A 27,029-nucleotide genomic window follows, 5' to 3' on the forward strand; every position below is an offset into this window, starting at 1 on the left:
CCTGCCCTGCAGTGGTACCAGAGGAGTTAATTAATACTCATAAAGCACAAACAGAGAGAAGAAAAATACAATTATTGTAAGCTACATGCAAGTGAAAGATGTCATGATCTGCCTATCCTTCACCATCCTGCTATTGCTGAGACACTGTGTTGATTATAATATGATGATAGAGTATGGATAAATATAAAACATAGTGAAAGAAATACTTTGTTGTTGTTGTGCTCACAGTGTAATTCATAATGGAAATTTCATGTTGAGTGAAAACAGCCTCACTGCTGCTCTCCAAAGCCCTCTCTGAGTCAAAGAAACAGCCTGATGCTGAGGGATGGTGACTTTCATGACCTGGCCTTCATCCACAGTCCATCTTGCCTCCAGCTGAGGGAAGGAAGCTTTGGTGCAGTCTCTGGTTCAGCTGTTAATTCATAGTTAAAGCTCCTAGTTACTCAGAGAACTTTGCAGCCACTGTGGAAGGTAACCAGCTCTGAGAAAGGAGCTGGTGCTAGATCAGTACAAGGGACACAAGCAGCTCCTGAAACAGGTCCAGAGGAAGGAAACAAAGATGATTAAGGGATTGGAGCATCTCTCATATGAGAAAAGGCTGAGGGAGCTGGGTCTGTTCAGCTTTGAGAAAACTGAGAGGGGAGCTCATCAGTGTCTGTCAGTGTCTGAAGGGAGGATGGAGCCAGGCTGCTCATGCTGCCAAGCAGTGGGGAAAGAGGCAATGGGCAGAGACTGATGCCCAGGAAGTTCCACCCAAATATGAAGAAGAATTTCTGTACTGTATAAGTGACTGAGTACAGAACAGATTGCCCAGAGAGGTTGTGGAGTCTCCTCAAAGTAGTCTGGACACATTCCTGAATAATATGCTCTAGGGAATCCTAGTTAAGCAGAGATGTTGGACTGGAGGACCTCCCTTCCAACCTTACCCATTCTGTGATTCTGTAACATCTCTTGCACATCCTCAAGATCAAGAAAGATCTTTGGTGATTTCACCACTGAAATATGCAATCTGATAATAATGGTTTCTGCCCAGACCATAAACCAAGACATTCCTGAACACTACTAGGAGCTAAGTGAAAAGCATAAGGATTCCATTGTGAATCATTAGCAACTGGGAAAATCTCACTACAGTACTTGGTATGACTATTGTGCTCATGATATTTCCTTTTCTCTTTATTGAGTGTAGTGGATATGGGTACCCTAAGGAGGAGGGTATATAGGAAACTACTTTTCATCATTTAGAAAGAAAGGGTTTAAAGGTTCAGATAAGGACAGTATTGAAAAAAGAGAACTTGGCATGATGTCCCTGAGAAAACAAAGAACAATTATATTCAAGCATACTTCATGAACTGATTTCACTGCCAATGAAAAGAGACTGACCGTGTCTTCCCATAATCAAAGAGGGTATTTATGGCAGAAATGTAATTTTTGGTTTATCTGAAACTGAGTTTTATCAGCTGTCCTTTAGCAAACTGAGAAATCAGGCTGTAAATGAGAGAAACATGAAAACTGTCAGACCAATACAAACCCAACAAAACAAATGATTACTGATTGGTCTTGAAGAAAACTGAGAAAAACATTTTTATATAAAAAAAGAAGACACTGAAGTGCTGTCACTTCAGTGCCAAACTGATTTCTAACCACTCACTAGAGTATTGTCTTTGTTTTTCCAGTGATAAATTTTGTGTTTCCGCTTGTCCCTGCTACACATTTCAGTGATGATCTTGGAGACTTTTTGATTTCCATTAAAGATTTTAAGCAGTAAATAAAGTGATCTTGGCAACCTGTGGGAGAGCTAATGCAGCAGGTAGAAGGTGTTTTAGACAGGAGGAGTTTATTTATTTTCTCCCTGAAGCCACACTGTGCCCAGGTGATGGCAGGCACTGCACAGCTCAGGAGTACCAGGAGTCCTTCACACGGACCAGCAGATCAAGAGGTGTTTCACCAGCTTGTTTCCTTGCTGTCCCACTTCTGTGGTGTCCCTGTGCCTAGGTCTGTGGTTGAGATTCATTACCCTTTGTAAAGCAGGGGTCATATGGCAGCCCCTGTCCCCGACAGTGACAAGCCACTGTGTAGTGCAGGGCCAGCAGACCCAGCTGTGCTGTGAAACTGCCCCAAGGCAGGACAGATCTGCAGTGTTCATACACCAGGGCAGTGCTGAGAAGGCACTTGGGTCTCCTGTAGGAGCCTGCTGTGGCAGAGGAGATGTGGCAGGAGGGACACAAGGAGCAAGAACAGGCTGGTGCTGCCTTGAGGGCTCTTGCAGGGTCCCTTTGGGAGTGGACTGAGTCAGGCTGATACAGCCATTTAATTATGCTGCCATTTAATTATCCCCAGAGCTAATACCCTGCTGTGGAAAAGTGTCTTGAGTTCCAGCTTTGAGTGTTAGCCTTATGATGAAAATCCTTTGGGACCCATGGCTTGTCCTCCCTTTCACCAAGTGAGTACAGTGCTCTCCTCCTGGCCAGAGACTGCATGAGGCAGTTAGCCATCATGGAAACCTGCAGAAAGTGTTTTATTATCCTAAAAATCCCCCTTTATATAGGAAATAGAGTAACACACCCAGCAACAGTACTGACTTCTAGCACCATTATCTTCCAAACAACTAGCCTTCAGATACTGGGATTTTTTAATATGCTGGAATCTTGGGATGTTGCTACTCCTCTAAATGGATCAAGATGCATCTCATACAATAATAGAGCAATAGTAAATTATAGATTATTTTAGTTTAAAAAAATTATCAAGATGGGATTGAAAGTCATGGAAATTAAATGAAGGAGAAGAAAAACACCATAAAGAAGCACAAACACTTGACAAACAGCTATTAGATTTGAGAGATGTCCTTATTCTTGCTGCTCAGGGAATGGACTTATTTTTCCCATGAAGAACATTCACAATACCTTATTTAGTAATATTTCAAGAAGCTTTTTTAGCATCTGGCATTGAGTGCAGTTGTTGCAATGCTCTGGCAGCATGCTACACTGTAAAGCCAACACATTAGCATATTACAGAGATGAAAATAAATTGGAGAAGACTTATGAAATCTTCAATGCAAGGTGTAGCTCCTGTTATGTCCAGCTCTGTGGAGGATTGATGCTGTAATGCTATTCTTCTGCTTTCTACTCCTATGACTGAGAGCACAGGCACCTTTACCTTTTCCTTTTTTTTTTTTCTAGGTGAAAGGGTCATCAACTTCAAGTACATTGCACATTTTGCAGTGCATCACTAAGTGAGGGTAGTGATGTGAATCAAGTGATGTATGGGCACTGGTGGGGTTTATAGGATTATGCAAGCTGTAAGGACAGAAGCTGACTTGGATCAGATGTGCAGTATTTTATGAATCATCTTTAATGGCATGAGTAGAATTGGATAGAGCCTAATAATAGACTAGAACATTTTTCTATTTGAGTTTGCTACAAAAATTGCTATGCAACTGATCTTTAAGCAAAACAGTTTTCCTTAACAGTTTTTAAATACCATCCTGGATGGTGTTAACAAGGTCAGTGCAGAGATCCAATAATTATTATCAACATTTCTTATAACAGGCTAAAATATAATTTTCATAAAGGAGATGGATAAAATGAATTTTGGTTCATGGCATAATTTTTGAGTGTTATAAATTCTTTTTCTTTCAAAACTCTACATGAAATGTTTCCAAATATAGTAATGCATTCTGGAGTTAAAAAGACAAGACTCAGACAGTCTAAGCTGACAGCAAAATACTGTGACAAATAAAATGAGAAGTGTGAAATACTCCACAAAGTTCACTAACGACTTTGCAATTGCTGCCCATTTTTATGGCCAAGGTGCTCAGCGAATTTAGCAATAATCACAGAAGACCAAAACAAAGTGTTTGGAAGTAGTAAAGCAAGAAAATGGATTTTTAAATAATCCTCAGTAAATGCTATTGTTATTGAACTCCTAATCAGCATCCAGATAGGTTTTAACACACTGCATATACTGTCCATGCCCATTGGGATGTGATGTAAAATCAGGAGGCTGAACTGTGTTTTCATTGTCACAGGTGTAAATCCAGAGGAAATCATAAGACTATATCATGGTCATTTCCAGTTTTTCAAGGAGTAGCCAAATAGAAATTGGTCCATGTTCCTTGATTCTCTCTTACACTGCTTTGAATAGGAACTACTCATAAATAAATCAACAAAAACATCATGCCCACTGCATCTTCTCTACTTTTTAATAGGACAAAAAATAACACCACAGTGTTTTTCCTCATGTACCTTTTTAGTAGACCACCTCTCAGTGTGAGAATTGCAGAGTACTGCCAGCCTCAAGGATCCTAGGAAAAAATAAACTGGTGGGTCTGGGGAGCAGAGGAAGCATAACTGAAATCTGAAGAATTCTGCCAGCCAAAGGAATGCCTGGGGGTGTATGAAGTGACACAAAAGTGTTTGGTCATGGTCAGTTTGAAAGTAGGGAGTGTGATAGAAACATTAGTGAAATGAGAGGAAACTCTTATTGGAGGTCTCTGAGGGACAGGAATTGGGGTAAATGAAGTGGCAGAAGCAGGAACTATTGCTCAGAATTACAAAAACCAAGTCCTATCCTGGCCAAGCCCTTTTTGTCTGCCTCCAAGTTCTGCTGTCCAGCTCTCTCCTTGCTGTGTTTTAGTGTGACAATGCATTCAATGAGAACAGGCTGGGGATAGCTAAACTTGCCTTCTCCCCACCAGTGAAACACTCAGGAATCTCATGTACAAGTGGTTAATTTATCTTATTTCACAGTAAACAGCCTTAGCTGGGTATCTGTGGAGCAGACTCACCATTGCCCTGCTGCACAGTGGACATGCAGTGGTGCCTGGGAAGAGTGTGGTGGGTGAGACACACAGTCCAAATGGGAATCAGACCCTACAAAAACAGCAGGACTGAGCAGCTGCAGGCAGACATGGACCTTTTTGCCATGGATTTCATTACTGTGGATTTGCTCCACTGTCAGCAACAGTCTGGTAATGGCAAAGCAAAGATGCTGTTAAAGCCCAGACCTGGTAGAAGAGCTTTGCATTCCTAAATGATTGAATCAAAAAAGCAGAGCATAAGCCCCATAGGCAACAAGCCTGGCACAAGGTTTATTTTTACTGTGTGATTTCAAGCACTGGAATGTCCTGAATTAATTCCAGAAGGGTTAACACTCTCACACCTCTCAGCCTGGCCAGGCACCCAGTGCCGTGGGTACAGGCTGTATCCTCATTTTCCTTGGATTTCAGTTACCAAAACAGCCATGTCTTTCTAGCCTTTTTTAGCTCACCATTCCTTTGGAGCCTTCTTGAATTATTGCTACCACATCTCTTACTTCTCCTTCCTCTTCCTTGTCTATTCCTGTTCCTAGAAACTTTCCCTTCTCCACTTTGGCTGAGACCACTGCCACCCAGCTCATGGCACTGACTGGGCCCCACCTGCTGCAAGTGGGTCCATGTGAGCCCAGATGAACAATTTCTTCCTCCAGTGTTCATCCCTTGGTTGTTCCCTTGGGGAAGCATTGCCTTCAGGGACAGAAGAGCAGAGCTAAGCAGCTGACAGACACATGAGAAGCCATTGTGCTGACAAAAGGCAGAACTGCTGGCAGCTTCCTGCTTATAAGCTCCCTGGACGAGTTCAGAGAAAGTGGGAAATGTTAGTAGAAACAAAACCTATTTACTATAATCTGCTTTTATCTTATTTTCTAAAAAATGTGCTCTTAAACCAAGACTCACTTTAACCAAGATCCCGCTGCTGAGCAACCACAGTCACCTCTTCTCATGCAGCTTTTAAACCTTTTGGAGGGTGGTAGGACAGACCATGTTGTATTTTATGCTGGGTTTTCTTATGCTCATTTCTGATGAAAAAAGTAAGAGGCCACTACTGGAAAACTCCTTAAGTGTTATGACTTTTCCAAGACCTGCTGTCACAGTGCTCATTTTTTCCCAGTCAACACAACTTTGGCAAGTGAACAGACTAAGACAAGTTCTTGTGCCCTGTAGACATCCACGTTTCTTCTTTATCCCATATGTTTTATCCAAAATGTTCCAGTTCTTTTTCTAAAATCGATTTTGCAACTCTAGCCTAGTCAGGGACTTTTAACGGCTTCTATTTGAAGAGACAAGATGGTTGAAGAAGGGAAGAAGTATTTGTTCAGGAACCAAGACAAAAACTGAAGCAGCCACTCAAGGGCACAGAGGAGCTATGACAATGGAAAGCTTGAAAACAGGTACCCACTCTGTAGCTGTGCCATAAAACATTTCCTTTGTTCAGAGAAGCAATAAAGCATCACAACTGTGAATTCATCATAACCTCAGTTTAAATTTTAAATATATGTCTTTTAAAGATAAAAAAACACGACATAAGCATCTTCTTTTACTCCTCACTAACCATGGGCACAGTTTGCCTAAATAAAATAAATAAGCAAAAATTGACATTTCTGTAGTTTTTCTGAGAACCCATTACTCAGCAGCATAACTCCTCCTCAGCCACCACCACAGATCTGTAGCAAGCAGGCAAATTTATTCATTAGATTTATCCTATGTTTATTAACAGCCTGGCTCAGAAAAAGAGTCAGTGACAAAAACCATCTGGAATAAACATAATGGAAAACAAACAATGTAATATATTCCGTCACTCCAGCCTAATTGCACTGTTTGGTGCAAATGCAAGTGACAATTTACAAGCCAAACTCTTATTAAAGGGAAAAATGAGCTGTGCAGGGAAGCACAAATCAAAGTAACTAATCAACACAGGCAACACATTCAGGGATTTAAGAGCCAAGGTACGACAGTCTTTTATACCTCTTTGTTTTCAATTTGGGAGACCTGCTGTGATGTTGCAGTACATTATACATTATATATCTACTTATGCAACACTAGGGAGAAGCATGCCTCTGACTGTTGTCTAATTTTTCACCAGCTACAGCCTGTGACTTTTCTGTTTAAACAGTTCTTTTCCTATCACTCAAGCTGGGAGCAAGGCACCAGTTTTCTTTTAAGGCAGCTCTCCTCTTTTAGAATATAATAAAAACTTGGAATTAAGAATAAGGTTAGCAAAGGTTTGAGTTAGCTAAAAGGAATGCCAATTTGATCTAAAACAAGTTCTTATTGAGTGAATTGGTCCAGCAAGAGAAAGAGGAAATTCCCTTCCATGCAAGAATCTGAACAACACGTGGCTGCTGTCCATGACCCGTTTCAGCTTCGAAGCTGGAACTGACTCATTAGATGCATCTGGTGTCCCCAGGGAAGCAAGAGAAAACCCTGGCAGCAATAAAGAAAAGATGGTAAAAGCCATCTGAAGCAGAAATCAGCCAAACATCCTGTCTGCACTGGAGCATCATCTTCAAGAATGACATTAGGCACCTGCATGACAACTGAGCCCTCAGAGACATGAGAGTGCTGCAGTGTGTAACACACTGTTAGCTCAGAGAAAGTCCTCCCAGGACCTGGAAAATACCAGCTCAGAGCAACAGGGAAAAAATTTAAGACCTCATTACAACAAGGGGCAACCATGAAGCATTACAATGAAATCAGTATGAGTAAATATGCTCACAGGCCTGCCTGCAGAAGTGTGGGTCATAACTTCCATAAATGTAGCAAGATATGATTTATAAATCCTGTGCTGAACAATTCTCTCAGTGATGAGATGCTGAAGAAGGTTTTTTTCCATTTTTTTTGTGAGGAAAAAAAAAGTGAGGAAGGGCTCCATTGAGGGGAAAAGATGTCAAAAGTCCCATAAGCTGTTTTATCTGCCACAAGGAGGGAGACCACAGCTCTTCACCATCCCATGGGCAGAGGTGCCTCTCTGGACTTTCACATCCTTCCCTTGTCTGCAAGGAGCCTGCCTCCTTCCACATTTTGGAAATGGCCCTGTAGCTCAAAGAGAGATTGCCTTGGAAACAACATTTATCAATGAGAAGGCATTTCATATTTCTCCCTGAACTGATATTTTTCTGGAACAGGGTCTAGTGCTCTGTTTCAGGGTCCAGCAGGCCCTAAAAGTAGCTTGTTTTCAACCATGAGATATCCTTATTCTGAATAAGAAGGCTGGTAATGTGCAAACTTTTGTCATAGCTCATGTCAATGAAAAAATGGCCATATCTTAGTTTCTGCACCTGCTGTTTTCAGAAACAAATGTGTGACATCCCTTTCTCCTTGAAGAGGTGTATCATAGATACCACAACACAGTGGGGTATTTATTTATTTAAGAGACAAAGTGCAAAGTCAGAGAAATACAACCCTGAGAATTCCAGAATTTCAGTACTTCAGAAAAACCAGAGATTTTATTGCCAATTAACTGTACAACCATCTCTCCACAGCATCACTACATCATCTTATTAGCATGCAAATCAAGATGACATAGCTGCTGCTGAGTAATTTCAAATATGATATTTACAGAATAGATGCTCTGTTGGGATGGTCTTTGGCAACACCTTCCAGGCATCTCTGCATGCTGTTGACCTGAAACTGTAATTTTTTTCAACTAGAAAGATAATTGTGAGGATGACTCTTCCCTCATGTCCTGAGTTCATGTCTATTCTTAAAAAATATTGTATTTGAGCCACATGTCAAACCCCACAAGTGTGTTCATTTATGTCCCTCATCTTCTAACTACTATCATTTAAGCAGAAATCCCCAAAAGTTGTAGTTGTTTCATTTCCACTTAGGTTACAGCAATTTAACTAATGTTCAAAAGTGGGTATAAATAAAAGAAGAATGACTCCGCATTTGTAGATTAAAAAATTTGAGGTGTATGTGGTATCTGGCAATAATTATAATTATAAAATATTTTCATTATCAGATAATGTGGATTCTTACTCTCTTGTTCTATGACCACTGGTACCCAGTTTGACCAGAGAACCTGAACATTTTCCTTCCTGAACAAGGAATGGCCATGAGTACAGAGCATTTTCTCTAAGGAGAAGAACAGCACAGCAGCCATGGTATGGCCAGCACAACATCCATATGCTTCCAGATCTTCAGCTTTGTAAGTGGGGATTATTCTGCCCAGCTGGGATGCTCAGATATTCATTTTGCTGTTGTCTTGTACCCTGAAGAATTCTTGTAATCCTCCAGGATTCCCTTTTTCCTCTGAGGGAGGTGACCCAGGGGACAGGCTGGTGACTGCAGGTAGGTGGGAGGTTGTTCATGCTCTGAGCTGTGATCTGGGCATGCTGGCAGTGCCATTGTTCTTGCAACAATGTGAAATTGAATCTGGTTCCTGATTGTCACCAAAAAAGCCCCCCAAAAGTCCCAATGCTTTCTGTTGACCCCCTGCACTGTCACTTTTGCCCACATGCTCCACCACACACCTTCAGTGCTGTCAAGGATCTGAACTAGCAACAAGATCCAAAATCAATTTGTGGTGAACACTGACATTTTTCTCAGTGTTTTAAAAGGACTTCACAGGGACAAGGTAGCCAAGATACTGAGCTATCTCAAGGAACTATCTATCAGCAGCCCCTCAAGGCAGAAACTACTTGGTAGAGCTGATAAACAACAACAGAGATGACATTCAAAGAAAAAATTGGTTTACTTATCACTTGTTCTGTTCCAACATTATTTTACAAAAAGCTGGATGCAGATCTTGCATGAATGTAATTGCAGATTTCAGGAAATAACTTAAAAGCCACAGAGGAAACCTTGCAAATACAACAGAATTAATCCTCTCTGGAATATGAACACTGGCAGATTTCCCTCCCCTTCCCCCTTTCTCCTTCGCTCTTTTCCCCAGCTGCATTTAAGATATCAAGTTTATAAGTTACTTCACTGAAGCTCAGAAATGGGCAGTCCCTCAAAAATAAGTTGCATGAACAAACATCAGCTGACAACAAAGGATGCTGGTATTTATTCCTGCAGATTCTCAGCAAGAAGTCCAAGTTCCCATTGCATCCCTGCATTTCAGGAGCTCTCTCAGAGCAGCTTCCAGACTTGCTTTCCATCTGCAGGCTGGAATATCACTGCCCTGCTTCCTTCCCTGCCAGGAGCTTTTCCACTACAGGCAGCACAGTGCTGGTGGCTGCTCTCAGCTCTCCACACTGCTCATCTGGGGATATTTTGCTACTTATAGTCCTTTATGGTCAGTTTTGCTGATTATCTTGTACAACACTTAGATTGAGAGCTTTCTAGCAGGTTTGGAGGGTTTGTTTTCTTACCTCTGAACCTGTGGGAAAGCTGCAGGCACACAGCACCATGGAAAGGATTAGAATTGTTTTCTTTCCTTCTTTACAAAGAACCTGTTAATCTATGGGTGGCCATGGATGGACACATATTTCCAGAATTTAGGAACATTACTTTCAGTTTACTGCATCTTCACAGGCTTTTAGTAAGATCTCAGTTCTACAGTCATTGAGTCATGCCTCAGTTCTCAGGTCTGTAAGCCTGAGAGGTGTAATTTGCATAATAAATACATATGTGCTGAAATGTTGTACCAGAACAATGAGGGATAGTAGGGCTTCACAGAGAGAAAAAGGTCTTGAGATAGACACCAGGGGAGTCTCAGTCTATCACACATCAGATTGTAACCTCTTTATATTGCAAGGATTTATTTGGGAGAGCCACTCTCTGAGTTACACTGCTGTCAAGAGCAAAATACTGCCTCTAGTTTTTGAAGTATTTGAACATTTGCGGTCCTTAAATAATTAGAATTGTCAAAAAGAAAGACAGTCCATCAATCAGAAGCTTTCACAACTCCTCATTTATATGTAGATTCCTAAACCTGAAAACCTGATATTGTCAAATAATATACTAAAATAGAACACTTCAATATTTTTTTTTTTACTCTACAGTATTGGGTAGAGATCTTAAAACTTTCAAAGTGGAACTGGGGGAAATGTTGTCTTTTATCAAGCTACTGGATTTGTCAGTCTACTCTTGTTTTGGGTAATGACCAGTCACAGCAGACTGGGTGTGGAAACCACCAGGAAATGCCTAGCATTAGGTACCAATTAAATGCAAGGCAGTAATTAAAGCATCCCTTAGCCTTGGGCATCAGATTTCAAGGGTCATAAGCCTTCATGCTTTGCTTACATGTGGGTGACTTCACTTGTACCTGCAGAGATGGGGATTAGCCAAAAATCCAAACACATGGACAGTTGTGCTCCCCAGCTGTGCTGGGCATTCTGTCCCCATCAGGCCCCTTCTCCATCCCAAGCCTTCTCTACTCCACAAAGGCTGAGCAGCAACCATGGAGCTGGGGAGCAAGGAGAGGCTGACTGGAGAAAACCTGCATCCTGGAAGAGCCTGGCATTAGGAGATTCTGTACCCTGAAGAAGAAAGGAAAATGTTTCAAGAAGAATTGGAGAAAAAGGGAAAAAAGAGGGGAAAGAGCAAGTCCTGCATCACCACTGAGATCTCCTAGCACCCCCTCAGCACCACGAGCCCTAGAACAGCCCCATTCCTTCTCGAAGACAGGGCAAAAGCTCCAAAGCTTGGTTGAAATGAGGCATTTCTCTTTTTCCAGGTCAGGCTGGTGCACTAGATACAAGCACTGATAACATCTCTTATGCCATTATAATTAATAAAGCCTTTGACAATATGTGCAACAGACCATTCTTAAGATCAACTCATTAAAGTTTAAATAGTTCACTTGTCGCAGTTTTTCTTCAGTGATTTCTTTAAACAACAAACTTTTCAGGACTGAAAATCAGGCAGAGAGGGAGAAAAGAACTTTTCAGAGCAGCAAATTAATATCCAATAGCAAGCCATTTGGATGAAATCTGTTTGTATGATTTCTTTTCTTTGAAAGAAAATTAGTTATTTTCTTATTCCAGATCTCTTCTTTCCATTTGTGTTCCCAAATTTATTCCTGATTTAAGATCTTATGTTCTTAGATTTTCTACTCATCAAATTTCATAGCTGTACCTCCTGAAAATGAAAGTTTAGAGTAAGAAAGATCAAAAGATTTTGTTCAGTTGTTTCCATAGGCACTGCATTATTTCCTCTGGGAAATTGTGCAAGAGGAAGATTTCAGCCTGCTCACAGGATACATCAGAGTGAAAATGCAATTCACAACTGGGGCAGCTCCTTTGGCTCTTTTTGTTGCTTGTTCTCTTTGAGCTCACATCAGATTAGAGCATTTCACAGCTTGTTGCAAGCTTAAAAACACAAGCTGAATAATTAGATGAAAATATCTCATAATAAATAATCCTGAAAAATATGTGGTTTATGGGTTTGTGAGCTAGGAAGTGACATCAAGCATCCAGACATGGATACTTTTCATTTAGTGCATCAATTCTGCATGGTAAAACAGAGTTGCATTCCTCACCATAAAATATATGGAAAGTATTTAAAGATGTTCAAATTCAAAGCCAGAACCATCTGCTTACCACTGACATCTGTTGCTTCAAAGCAAAGGACTATATGAAAGGTTCAGAAAGCTTTGGAACTCAAAAGATGCATTTACCAAGAGAACATATGAATATACATAAATTCACAAAATATAATAAACTGCTGTTTTCTCCCTGGAGTGTGGTTGCACCAGCCAGGTATGAGACACTTTTGTATTGCAAAGAAAACATCTCCTACTCATGTCTGTGCTGAAAATTAAACTTTTTCTCATTCTCCAAACACTCTTGAAAAGCAACCTCTCCTTCTTCCATCACTGGAGAATTTTGACTTTCACACCAGCCCCGTTCACCTCTGACTTGCTCCTGCCAGAGCACCTTCAAGATGTGATCCTTATCACCCTGAACACTTCTTCCTGCAGAGCCTTTCCCTGCCCTTGCTCAGGGGGTGACTCCCCAGCATCCCTGGAAGCAGCAAACTTCATCTCCCAGCCTGCAGGTCTGTTCATTTCTTGCTGTTTTGGCACCCAGCTCTGACTGCCTGGCTGGCAGCATTCCCATGGCCTTCAAAAATCATGGGCATCTCCTTAATGCACAGTGCTCCTCTCCCAGGCAGATCCTGCACTGCCATGGAAATGAAGGACAAGAGGAGGGCTGGGAGGAGTGGCAAGGCATTTAGGACAGTATTTATCCATTCCTCTGAGCACCTGATTCAAGAGGTGATTGTGGTGGCATATCTGCCTGGAGGAAAGGGCCTATTAAAAGTTATTGGGAACTGGGAAAACTGTGTGAGCCAAATAGGATGTGCAAAGTCATAGGGACCAGATGCTTTTTGGATAAGGAATGCAAGGGAACTAGAAACTCTCTGAACAGGAAGACACTGAGAATTCTGAGTGCATGAAATTTCTGTCTCAGGGTAGTATCCCCTGTACCTAGCCAGTGAATCTAATATAGCTTCTATTTATTTATCACCATGTCTACATTTTGGCAACAATCAAAATGCCAGGGAGGACTTCAGAGAAAAGAAGAGAAATTTGGCATTTCAACAACTCTCTGCCAGGCCTATTGATGCCAAAAAGTATATGAACTACATAGAAAACAAGGAAATATTTCATGATTTTAAGTTACATTGTGAAGCTCAGAAAAGGGTGATCCATCCCCTGCTGTAAGCTCTGGATAAACACAGAGAAAGTGACAAATTTAAAAGAAAGCATGAATGTAAAGTTACATTTTATAAAGCAATCTAAGTATTTCTTCTGTTAATGTTCCTCTTAGTCACATAATCTGTGACTCTTTTAACCTCACTATAAAGCACATAAAATCTCATTAGACCACAAGTTCAACATGAGGGTTACACACCACTTTTGGGTTCACTGACAACACTTTATAAACTACTTTTATGCTCTTTGTTTTCCTTTGCACAGCCTCCTCATTTCCCTGCCAGCTTCTCGTGGTCCTTGAAATCAAAGAAATCAGAGAAATCAGAAGGTCTGTGTGCCGATCACAGACAGAGAACAGGAATGGTCAGCGATCAGAAAAGCAAACAGAGTCTGCCTGAGGTGCTGCAGGTTCTGCTCTTTGCAATATTCCCAAGCAAAACAAGGTAAGATATTTAATTATTGTGCTGCATACATGCATTAGTCAAAGGGACAGCTGCATAGTAATGTTACTAGTGTTAGGAAATTCATGTGAAGTTTAGATTATCTCAGAGTTTTTATGAGGCAAGAGAGTATACAGAGTTTCTTCAGCAAAATAAAGCCCTTTACTTACATGGCTTGCAGAAGTGTGCAGCAGCTGGAGCCTCTGGCTTGCACTTTGTGCAAATATTGTCCCTTGTTGAAAGCCTCCTAAGTCTGACCCTGGAGACAGCACATAGCAGCAGTGCTGTGGGCTGATAAACCCTTTAAAAACGCTCTCAGATGTCTCTTTATCTGCGGCGCGCACGGACAGTAAAGCAGAAAGCCTGTCTGCTGCTGTGAGGGAAGAGTTCCCTCTCTGCTGGATCCAGAGAAAAGGAGTCCTTGACCTCAACAAACAAACTAGAATAAATCTAGTGTATCTGCTGGCTCTTTCCTGGATGCATACTTGAGCAGTAACATAAGAGAGCAGGAGCTGTGGCATGTGTGCTCTGCGCCGGGAGGGCACGGGAGCAGCGCTGCTCAGCACAGCCACAACACAGGGCTGGGTGTAGCTTTCAATTTGATCACATATTTTAAAAATAAAACAAAGGTGACAGGCTTCTCTGTTTCAGTTCCTGGCTCCCAAGTGGCAGCACTCTCAAGCTCTGTCCCCTCTGCTGAGGTTCCTTGTGCTCCAGATGAGGTTGCTGCTGGCTTTCTATTTCAGACCTCGATTTTCTGAGAATCTCTCTGTATCCCAGCCAGGAAATATAACCCATACTGAAGTTTAGCATTTTGAATATGATAAATGCAAGGAATCACCTGAAAGCAAAATGAGTGGTTTTCAGATATTTTTTTCCTTCTTCAAAAGATCTGTTTACTACATTATTTTCTCTCTTTCTTCCCTTTTGTCTACTTAAACTTACTAAACTTCATAAAAACAAGCACAGCTTTTGCAGCAGGTCCTCGGTAGAACAACTAGGGAGACAAAGAACAAAAGCAAAAAGATACTGTAGCTGAAAATAGGTAAATGTAAGATTTCAGGAAAAAAATTCCCTGCTCCATTTTAAAATTACATCTTCAAGACTAAAGACAATAGTTTAAACAAAGTCATATAATTCTCAGGCGATAAGGACAGAGGTTTTATGGGGAAGATGAAAAAAAAGCCATATTAAAGGAGCAGCAGAGATAAGAAAGGAAATCAAAGTCCTCATTCATTCCATTGTATTCAGTTGCAAAAGAGGGGAAAAGAGAAATAAGCTTACAGTCCAGAATCAAACGATAAAATATTGCAAATTCAATTTTTGTGGCTTTATGAAATGTAAAGATAAAAGAAACAAACAAAAAAGCACTCAAAACCTTTAACAAGCATTTCAAGCTTAAAGAAATAATAGTTTTTAATGAGAAATGATCAAATTATCTCTTTTGTGTGAACAATGGACTTGAAAAAATTCCCTGCACATTTTATATGTCTGTTATCAATGTTTTTCTTGGACCTGAAGACTTTCAGCTTTTAGTTTTGTTTATTTTTTTTTAGCTTTATTAAGACACTAAAACACAAGTATAACTTCAAAGTTGTTTATTAGTAATTAAATTGTCTTTCTGCATTGTAGCTGACTAGTATCAGCTATATATTTTGTTGAATGAGAGAGATCTCAGTTTCAATTTAGTTTCCATTTATATCCATTTCCTTTGTCGAATACTGAAACAATAAGTCCACAATAAATAAATTTTGTCTCCTTTCAGCTCTTCCTATTGTTTTCACTTTTCCTTTCTCCACTAACAGTTTCAAAATATGAGGCACTGTCAAAGCATATATATATATTGAATTTCAAATTATTTTCCTTTTTTTTTGAATTTAAATGCATCTTGGAAATCTATTGCTTTATTTTAATTTATTGCTTTATTTATTTTATTTATTGCTTATTTTTTTTATTTAACCTATTGCACCTCAGCCATGCTGAGGTGAGCCTGTTGTCAGCTGCCTTGCTGGACCTCTTCCCCCGCTGCTAAACCATCAGCAGGGATGCATTTTCTCCCTCTCTCCCAGCTCATCTTTTGTATTTTTAGAAAATAGCTGGCATTTTTGACTTTCAGTCTTGTTTTGTGGTGGTGGAGACCTTGTGGCCTGGTGTGTAGGAGCAAGGCTTGGCACAGAGGCTGCTCACACACGCCCAGGGTGCACAGCAGTCCTGTGAGTGGGGTGTGTTGGGATCCTCTCCAGCTTTCTGTCCATAACTGCAAGGCTAAACTCCAAAAACTGCCTGGGACCTGTGACCTGCTGCTCTCTCAAGTGTTTTGAGACAAGCAGAATATATCCCTAACTTCTGAGGGCCGAGCTGAGTTGCATTCAGCAGGGACATCTAAACCACAGTACTAATTTGAGCACCATTTAATCACTCCCAGGCATGACTTGGTTTCTGCCCCAGGGATTTGGCTTTTGACTAAGGAAGCAACAAGCCATTGGGCAGTGCACTTGCAGCCCCCAGGAATGGATGATGTCATTTCTCCCCAGCCCAGATCAGCCACACCACAACTGTGTAAGCACTGCAAGCCTCTGGGTGCTTCATTCTGCTGTGGCTCTGTGCAATGTTGCCTCACAACTGGAGGCAGCTGCTCACTGCAAATGCCATTTGCCTTACTGGATATAATTGTATGTGCATTCACAGATGTTCATGCAGAGTTAAGAAAACAGTTCCCAACATAAGGGTCACAGTTACAACTGCAGTTGTGGATGTGAACACGGGAGCCTGGCCAGGACCCCACGAGCTGCAATGCAGATAGAAAACTATGAGACTCGTAGGGTGAAGTCTGTGTCATGATCAACCACATCAAGAATGTAAGAATATTTTTTCTTTCTTTTTTTTTCCTCTCACAGGAAGTGTAGATCCTTATATATGAATTAGTGTCTTATGTTTGTCATGTATCTTTTTCCACCCAGGAGATTGGTTGGGCTGTGCTGCCTGCAGGCTGGGGCACTGCTGTGCTGGCATGGCACTCTGGTCATCTCTGAGACCCTGGGAAAGTAGGTACCCAGCTGTGATGTGACACAGGCTATTAAACTGCTTTGATCAGACTTTGGAAATTGTCTAATTTTACTCACTGCTTTAAAAAAAACCCAACTATATATATCCCAGTAGCTATTATTTCCAATGTCAGTGCACAGGGCTTTTACAAAGCCCACCCTTTATTACTTCATGAGAAATGCCACACAGAGAGTCCACAGGAACCACAAGGCTTAATTTTGCTGTTTCATTTAAAGGTTAAGCAGGAATGACTGAAACACTGATGCAGTGATGATGTAGGATGAAATGGCAGGTAAATGTGACCTAGAGAGCATATTCCCCAACATGGTAAACTGTCATTAGCTTTAGGTTAATCTGGAGATGAACCTGCTGCTGCTTGGCTCCATGGAGTGGCTTGGCTCCCAGTTCTACCTAAAGCCACCTATACTATTTCTGGGATGAGCCTGGGGCCCCAAGTACCAAAGTGCTTTTGGTGGATGCATGAAGCTGCCGTGAATTGGCTCAGTCCATGGCTTGGTCACTCCCTGATGGAGGCAGGCTGTGTCCTGCAGCACTTCTTTGGCCGTGTGCACTCTGGTTCCCAGTGGTCCAAGAAGATCTATTTGCAGAGGTGCAGCATTAGAACAGTCACAGGGGTAATTTGGGATGGAAGGGATGTTTTGAGTTCATCTCATCCAACATCTGCTTAAAGCAGGTCTAATCAGCTGGCAGATACCTCTTCAGTAATCACTCTATTATTCAGAGCTTTCCATTCTGTACAGCACACCTGACCCCCATTACCCCCAAGAGCAAAATGACTCAGTGATTATGATTCAGAGGGATTTTGCATCTTTTATCCCAGGTAATTACAAACTTGTGGTTATTGCCATAGTAATTTGATTATACTCATGTGGCATGGAAGCCAAAACACTGTATGTATCTCATTTTACAGATGTGGACCTAGGGCACAAGGATGATATTTGCCAGAGATTACAATCTGTGCAGAGTAAGAACCTGAGTGGTCATCTCTCAGGGCTGCCATCCTAAGTGCTGTCAGCTCTCTGTGCATTCCTGCTATTAGTTATTAATAGCCAGATCATTTTTTGAAGCAAGGGGCAAAGTGACACAGCACTTGTGAGATGCCAGCTGTGTAATGGGTTCCAGTGCTGAGGCTGAAAGTGGGGAAAATGAAAAAGTGCTAACACTGCTGCTGTACATGTGGTAGGCATCTGTACTAGGGATCATCAAATGAACGATTCTCCTTAAAAGCAGCTCTTCTGACAGTCTAAAATGGGATCTAAATGAAAAAAAGCTGGTTCTGGAAATGAGGAAAGGTCCCCATGGTCTTTACTGCTGTCAGTGAGTATTCATATCATAATGATCAAAAACTGTATGAAGGTGAGTATTGCTGTAACTCGTTTAAATTGAATGCCTGGAAAAATATACTTAAGACACCTGCAATCAATTTTAATTTTGAAATTCTATTCATACATAAGGAAGGCTTGTGAAGAATTGAAAGGCAAGATAGTATTTTCTTGAAAGACAAGAATGTTTATATTTAAATGAGTGGCTCATAGACCTGGCCCTAACACTGATCTCACATATAGATTTTGGTGAGTAAAGCTATTTTATACATGGTCCCACCGTGGTTATATGTGTGTGTACATATATATATATATATATATATATATATATATATATATATATATATATATATATGGCATGTGGCTGGGAAATGATGTATTGCTTTAGCCTGGTTCTACTCCTGGAGGGATCCAGTTAAGCTCCTTTGCAACCCCTATGTGGATGTCCCATATTGCCAGCCCCCATTCTAGACACTGCTGCATGCCTGCTCAATCCTGCCAAACCAGCCAAATTAGGATTGCAGCAATTTCTCACTTGAGGCAAGACTCTAAATTGACACTAACTCATGTGGTCTCAGCTAGTGTAGGGTCTAGGGAAAATTAGGCAAAGACTCAGGATCTGCAAATTCCTGTTGATACTTCAAACTGCACATTAAAAAAAGGAGGAATCTGAATTTTTAGTTCACAATTTATTTTAATATGTAATTAAAAAGGCAAATATCCTTTTTAAACCTGCAATGTGTAATATCTTGCCCATATGACTTCTGTCTTAAAATCTGAACAGCCAGTTCTGGAACTGATATATTCCAGTACTGTTTCACTGATTGCAAAGGCAGCATAATCAGTTTGCAGCAGCAGAAGTTGAAGTTCTGGCTCAAAACTGTGTGAAAGCATTTATATTCCCTTTCTGGTCACATTGGTGCCACTGGAAAATGACTCAGGATCTGACAGCCATGGCTTTATATCCACATCAAAGCTCATCCTCAGGCCTTGTACCATACCCCAGGGGGGCTGAACACTTGTTTTTGAATGCTTCACTGAGCTGAATAATTTAGGAACATCAACAACATATAACATTCAAACCCATCAAAAGAAACTCTCACGCTCAGATATAAATGTCTTGAGCCTGTACTCATGTGATCTTCCATCTGAGGGTCAGAAAGGATTTTTTATTAAATTGCCTTTCCTCTCAGAGGTCAGACAACTTGGATGAGTCCTGGAGATGCTTTAAGGCAAGGACATTCACTCTCTTCCATTGTGGGATGTATCTTCAGCCAAAAGCAAAACCTATTTCAAGTATTGCTACTTCATCAGAGGCAAAAAGGCAAAATAAACTCCCCAGGAATCAGAGAGCAGGCTTTCTATCAGTAGCTTGTGTCACTTTCCCATCAAAAATCTGCTGCTCATGTACCTTGAACATGATTGCAATACAATATGTTTAATCTTCTGACAGTTTAAGTAAATGGTCCTTTATGCACAGGTCAAGTCTCCCATAAGTTAAATCTATATCCCTTTCCTCTCTATAACCTTGAAAAAACAAGCAGAAATAAAAATTAGGGCCCCAGAACATCATGTACAAGATATATCTGGAAATTTGAAACAACTTTGCTTGTTCAAATTCATCACTTTTCTTCAGGTCTGGAGTGAGGTTGAGGCTATTTCAGACCAAGCTATTGAAAACATCAAAGTAAAATGTTCTTTTCTTGCAATGAGCAGCAATTAGTTTCCTTCCTGTAAGCACAAAGCTTTCAGACATGAGTATATCTCTGACCATCCCTTATGGGTACAGAATGAGGGAAGGCACCTCTGTAACTAGGTAGAGGAGAAGCCACTTATATCACTATTTGAAGCACAGCCCAGTTCTCAAGAAGTAAAGAGCTATATCACTGGTAAAAGTGAATTGAATGGCTTCTCTTCATGAGATGGCTTCATGACTGAAAACCAGACTGCACCCTTGCAGAATAAATTGTTGGGTGCTCCCATTGCATGTAGCTTAAAACTATTAAAGTGATACAGGCTTGTTCTAGATTGAATTACAAAAAATAGTGATTTCTTTTGTTAGAATTGCTTCAGGTCTTTTCAGCTCAGTGCTGTTCCAAGTGTCTTCAGTTTTCTTCTCAAATCCATTGTTTTCCAGCTTGCTTTGTACATTTTGTGTATGGGAGGGATGGGAATGTAGTAGCTGTAGCAGAGCACTAAGGGCTCTGATTCCTGCTCCCACTGCTGCTGCTGTTGCTGCTTTCCTGGTTTTCTTCCATTTTCCTTTTCACTCACCCCTTTAGCCTACGTGATATCTGGACTTGAAGACAAGTTCATTGACATCCTGGTACTTTGTTGAATGTGACCATTTAATAGAAATAACAGAGGAGAAGGATTTCAGGATTTCCTGACTGCTCCAGCCCCAGGAGATCCTGCTTACAGCCAAAGAGACTGCTAAGGAGAGGGGCACTGGCCATTGCACAGCATCCCACAGCCTTATCACCATTGCAGTGATCCCAGCAGAGTTGCAGACGAGGCTATTTTGTATTTTCTCACAACCCACTCAGCCATCAAACCTGGAAGCTCAAATGTCCAAAAGCAGTGTGCTATGCCATGGCTGCAGTACAGGTGCTCACACCCCTGGGTTGAAGGGACTTATTTTTGTGTGTAACATCCCAGGGTCAGCCTGAGCCATTGGGTCCCTCTCTGCAGCAGGGCCACTGGCTTTTGAGGAATAAGGAGCACTGCAATGTCTACCAGGCAAGGACACCTAATGAAAATCCTTATTTTTAGAGATGTAGCTGAATAAATTAGTAGAGCTGTTTTTTCCCATATAACCAGGCTAGGTTTAGTGTGCCAATTTACTCTCCTGGTGTTTCCAGCCTGGCACCACAGGGTGGGGGTCTGTGGGCTGCCAAGGGACGCCCTCCCATTCCTGCACCAGGTATTTTCTGTTTTGTGGCTGCCCAGCTGCTTTGACCATCCTGCTGCTGGCTGGGATTGCCTTTCCCCTTCACCCCTTACAGGCACACAAGGCTGATGCTGTTAAGATCTTTTCAAGGCTACTGCACTGCTGCTACTTCACTGCTGCTGTGCATGGCAGACGTGCTGTGGCTGAGTGCCAGCTGCTTGGAGCCCTTTTCCATGAGCAGCCACACAAGCTGTGAGCAGTGGGAACTGGTGGTCTGAAGGGGGGGTCAGCAGAAGCAGGATGTGTGCTGGTGTAGGAGTGTGTATTGTTTGTAGCTGGATGGATCAATAGCTGTGCATGTGCAGAAATACAGATGATCTGAGGTTGGCCATGACCTCCAGGACTGATAAACATAGGGAAACCCAATAATTTTCTCAGTCTAATCTGAAATTATCTAGCACTCAGGACCCTCCCCATCATGGCCTCAGCCACGCTGTGAAGATGCAGTTTCTGTGCAAGCCCTGAGCACAGTCCCCACTGCCAGGGGCTCCCAGCACTGGTGCCAGGCTGCCCTCCAGGTACCAAGGGCAAATAACACTCCCAAAAGCAAGAAGGTGTATGCTAGGGCTGCTGCTGGGGCCTGCCTTTGGCACCCATATTATAGAGGGCTGTGATGTCTGTTACACCCAAATCAGGTTCTGAAGGGCTAAATAGATAAATACTGTAGATGTTGATGAAAGGAAACAGTGCCAGACGCTTTTGGCCAGCAGAACAGGAATGCATCCCATTGCCTCAGGTTGAAAGGCTTTGGATATTTAGGACTTGCAAAAATTAAAGGGAGGAAGCATTTGTAACAATATCTGACACAGATTTGCCTCATTCATAGACAAATTAACCTTAATCATCCAATTTATAAATCAGCTTTAAGTGAAAGGGCCCCCCCTCACCCCCCACTGCTGCATATTTGGTGGATTAAGTTGTTTGGTTTTAGTGATAAATTAGAAACATCTGCTTCCGCTGACAGCCTGGGATGGAGGCGTGCACAGGAACACGCTGGACTGCTCTGATGGGGACTCTGTGCCAGGGCATGGTCCTGCCCACCCCTGGCCATGGTCTGGAAGGACCAGGATGTGTCCCCTGTGCACTGGGGCTCAGGGAAGGGACATGTCTGCTCCTGGGCTTGCTCAGGATGGTTCCTGGGGAGCTCGGAGCAGTGTGAGCATCTCCAGCAGCGTGCTCTTGGCAGAGCCTTCCTTCTAAGGGTGTCTTGGCAGTTCTTCCATGCAAACAAAATTGTTTCTGCTATGGGATCATCAGCTCTTAATGACAAGGAATCCAAAGCTCGTGCCAGAGTCGATGCAGAGGCTGCTCAAGCATAAGCACTGATGGCAGTGAGTGTCTTGGCCATCCCTTCTGATGAAAAAAATGGTCCTAACTAAGGAATGGAGAGGTTTTACAGCCATGGCCTATCCTTAGATACAAGCTCCTGATTGCTGAGTCAGGTTGGAAATGACCAGGAGACAGGTCTCATCAAAGTATTTCACATGGTGTTTCACTTGTTCAGGAGGTATGAAAACAACCCTCATGGCTACAAGTCCTGATCTGCAGGAGGGAAAATGCAGGGCTAAATCCTGGCAGATACAGCAATCCAAATGTGCCCTGGGCATCCCTGGAGCTGCACCCACAGCAGGCCTGCTATGTGCATGTCCTTATGTCACACACACAAAAGGAACTGTGAGGACAGATTTGACCTCAGCTGTGACCTGACTCTCACTACAGGGGTTTAATACCTGCCCTGTTGGGCTGCAGAAACAGATGTTTTACACACACCATTCAGACATTTTTTCCCAGCCTTCAGCAATCAAAACTCTCAGACAGAAGTCCTGCCTCTCAAGGACAGAGCATGTCTGCAGAAAGGGAGAATACCAGATAATCAGTGCTCTAACTGCTCCTGCTCCCAAGGTGCCCTCTTATTTTTTTCGGAATATTTTTTCCTGTTAATTTTAAGGATTATCTGCATTTAATAAAAATTTTTGTATATTCTGTCAGATCTGTCAGAGGCAGACACTCCAGGTGGGTTGAAAGGAGCTGTACAGAACAGGTCCTACAATTTAGGCACCTCCTGGTAGTTCAGGAGGCACTGTCCAGGTGTGATGCAGTGTAAAGTGATGTATTTCTGTCTGAGGAATTCCATGAACAGGAATTTTGAATCAGAGCTGGGGTGTGTGGCCTGTCAGCATGGAGATACCATCCTAGGCAGTTCTGCAGAGGAAATTCTCAATTCTCCTCAAAAAGCTGAAGGCAGTCTCCAATGCAGCTTCCAAAACCCTGGTCCAGTGTAAAGCTGTGTAACCCATCTGTAAATCTCAAAATACAGAGAAACACAGCCTGTTCTCTAGAGAATCAAATAATATTCATGCACAGCCATGCAGGAGCCCAGGGGCCAGCCCTGGACAGGGAGCACCCACTCTCTGGGGCTGCAGGGAGGAGGGCAGAGGGAATGGGACAGCCCATTTCACAGCTAGCCAGGACTGCTGGTCCTGCTCATCCTGCCTAAACTGTTTCCATCTGTCTGACTATTGATGTTACTTGATCTTTGCATTCCCATGTGGGACTTTTGGACACATGGAGAAATTAATGATGATGAAGTTGAGTCAGTAAAGGGAACATTTTTTCTTTATTTTTCCTTTCCCTTTACCCAAGACAGGGAAAGAAATAAAAATTCCCTTTTTTCAGGAGAGGAGTGGGAGCTGTGATCCAGACACCAGGCCCTTCTGTTTTGCTGAAGCATAGGCCATCCTATTCCCACTCCCAAAAAGCTGGTGCTCAGAGGTCATTTGCAGAGACATATCACCACTTTCTAGCAGGAATATCTGTGCTGAATGGCTCAAACAATAACTCAAGAGAGGCTGAAGCAGCCTTGGTCTTTCCACTGGGAAATCAGCTGTCCAGAAGCTGCAGAGTGCCTTCCCAGATCATCTGAGCAAGCAAGGGGTGGCCCATCATCCACCCTAATTTTGGGAGGAACAGGGCTGCTCCCCTCAGGAACCTCCTGTGAGGAGGCAGTAAAGTGATTTACCTTGGATATACACACAGACACACCAGGAAAATGGAAGGTCTGTGAGAAGGAGGCTGGTAATTCACAGGAGGAGACAAGTGAAAATGTGTGGGGCTGTGTGGCTGCTAATGCAGGGCTATGATCTCAGGTTTTGGGGCCAATAAAGGACAGACTCTGGAAGATCACTTTAGAGAAGTCTGTGCAGAGCTGGAACTTACAGAGCCTCAAAGGAGCCAATTGCTCTGTAAAATAAATACCAACATGGTGTCTAGAATGGATCCAAAGAGTAATCTACAGCTTGTCTGCATTTCCACTGTTCAGTGATGGTGAAAAAGGACTGGACACAGCAGTGTGGGGTGTGCTGGGGATGTGCTCAATCCCCAGGTGCATTGAAAGGCAGCAGACTGGCGCTGTGCAGGAACAGCAGTGCAGGCCTAGCAAGGCTGGCATAACATCAAGTTTTTATAGACTTCTGAAAAGGAAAAAGACTTTTGGTCTTGAGTTGTAACTGCTAGTGAGAATAGCAGATGTATGTTCCAGCACCAGGAGAGTCCCCCTCCAGGAAAAGGGAGAGTTTTCCTGGACAAATCTAGAACAAAAATCCAATTTCTCTGTTTTTTTCCAAGGGGTAAAAAGCCCAAGGGAGGTCTCTCTCTCAGCAGCTCACAAATCACTTTCCCCTGTGCTGCAGAGATGGGACTCCAGGCTGGCCTGAATCCAGTCATGAGGCCCATCAGACCAGAGGTGGGGTGAGTGCTCATCTCTTCAGCTCTGCCCTTCCAGCTCTCCTTGCTTTTAGAGCAATGTCACTCCCTGTTTTTATTGCACATTTTTTAAGCTACATTTCAGGTCCCACCTCAGCTATTAATGCTCTCCTCACTCTCGTTTTTTTCTGAAAGAAAAATATCTTTATTGAAGAATGTAGCAAAAAGAAAAAAAAAAAAGAGAAATAAAACAGAGTGCATGAATTACAATACATCAAAAAAACCCATTCCCTTAACCAAACAGTTCCTTTCCTTAAACCTTCCTTATCCCTTCCCTTAACTTTAACCTTGGAGATGTTCCTGTTTGTTGCAGGATGTCTGATTTTGGGTTTGGGGTCTCTCCAAAAGAGAAGGCAAGAATGTGAGTTGAGAATAGGATAGGTAGCCTGATGGTGTCCAAACATAATCAACTATGTCCATTAAATTTTTGAGATTTGGCCTCCACTTCTGTAGGCTGCACCCCATTTGGGTCTGAGAGACGTGATACTCACACAGATGAGGAAGACAAATACAGTAGATTGAAGATGAGCCAATACATTTAAGCCAGCACAACATATGGACTATCACATCTCTCAGCCTAGGAATCATTGCTCCCCACAGATTTCTGCTGGGTTTGCCCAGACAATGTGAAACATCCCAGCCAGTGAGACTTTTCCCTTCTTTCCCTCTGGATTACTTTATAACTGTGCATCTCTCACTGCCAGGATGTGTTTTCCCATTATTCATAGCCTATTCTTCTCCTTAAAAAGTGGTCCTCATTATCCTCTGTGATAAGAATTAATTTTATACTCCCAACAGCTAAACCTCACAGAAATGTGTAGACTCTTTGGTCATATGGCCCTATCCCTACTCTGAGGTTTAGAGGAACTGCAAGGTATCTCTGAAGACCTGAATCAGGTGCTTTGCTGTTGTGCTTTCATCACTCTGGGCTTTCCCATCTGCATCCAACATCAGGTGAGTCCTGAGGTTAGACAACCAAGAACAGTTTCACACTGCTTTTCCAAAAATGAAAGGTGAATCTTAATTTACGAAGAACACAAACTGTTTATTTCAGCTTTGGGAAATCAGGGTAATCTAGATTCCTTCTTCAGCCCAACTGAAAAATGCAGAGAGGTGATGTGCACCTTTTACTTTAGGGAGACTGGGAGCAGAAATAAATACTCTTTGCTGACAGTTGCAGCCCAATATCTGTAACTAAAATATAAATCTGCCCAGTGGTTATCTCATTTGCAGCCTTTGTTTTCCAGGTAGGACCATGAAGATTAGCCTGAAAAGACTCTAGATTTCTCTGCCAAAGCAATCACATAATCACTTTGCTGTCTTTTTGACTAATGGAGAATCCACTTCAGCAGTGAAAATGGAGTTTGACCAGTCTTATGTCTGTGACAAGCAATGTCTCCAACTCAGAAACACTTTTTAAGTTATCATTATTTGTTTAAAAGTTTGAAGACTTAGGATTTTTGCTCCTCTGTGAGGTTAAGTTTTTCTGGTGAATTTAAATTTTAGTTTCATCATTTAGAATGTGATCCATTGCTGACAGGGGTATTATTTGATCATGAAATGTAATGTTCATACATCATCTGTTTAAGGACTCTGAAAATGAGGCTAACCAGGGAATAGGATAGGCTTGTGAATGGGCATGTCACAGAGAAATAGGGATATAAATTAGCTATGTGAATGGGACAGAAGAACTTCTCCTGTAGGCACTCAAACCCTCAGAAATGCTGATTTCCATCTACCTCCCTACCTGGTCACTGTGGCTGGATAAGTGCACATGGATAAGTGCAGCAGTGAAGTGTGCAGATGATGAAGGGGACGAAATAACAAAACATTACCTTCTTTGTTTGCATCCCTCCCTGTCATGCTGCTGAGCCAGCAGCAGTGCCTTTGGCTGAGATATTCAGTTTCAGAAACCCTCCTGTCTCCAGTATCAATGAGCAACAAGGAGCAGCCTTACCACCCTTACTCCCACCTACTCATCAGATTGGGGTATTTTAGGGGAAAGACAAGGAATAGGCAAGCACTGAGAGAGTCAATGCAGTTCCCAATCCCTACACCATGTGCGTCT

The 27,029-nt window shown here is 42.2% G+C and overlaps 1 protein-coding gene across 2 annotated transcripts in view; it reads right to left on the bottom strand.

Annotated features, from left to right (window-relative positions):
* The window catches only part of LOC130252567 (complement C1q tumor necrosis factor-related protein 7), a 114,406-nt gene that overhangs the window by 85,664 nt on the left and 1,713 nt on the right, over nt 1–27,029 (bottom strand). Inside the window, exon 1 of one of the 2 annotated variants that reach the window (XM_056490232.1) lies at nt 14,032–14,417. The exons of the other annotated variant lie outside the window; for it this stretch is intronic. The gene's annotated coding sequence lies outside the window, so the exon portion shown is untranslated. Of the gene's footprint in view, nt 1–14,031; nt 14,418–27,029 lie in introns of those variants that run through there. 2 annotated transcript variants of the gene reach the window in all.

This window comes from Oenanthe melanoleuca, chromosome 4 (assembly GCF_029582105.1).
Source record: "Oenanthe melanoleuca isolate GR-GAL-2019-014 chromosome 4, OMel1.0, whole genome shotgun sequence".
Taxonomy (NCBI): Eukaryota; Metazoa; Chordata; class Aves; order Passeriformes; family Muscicapidae; genus Oenanthe; species Oenanthe melanoleuca.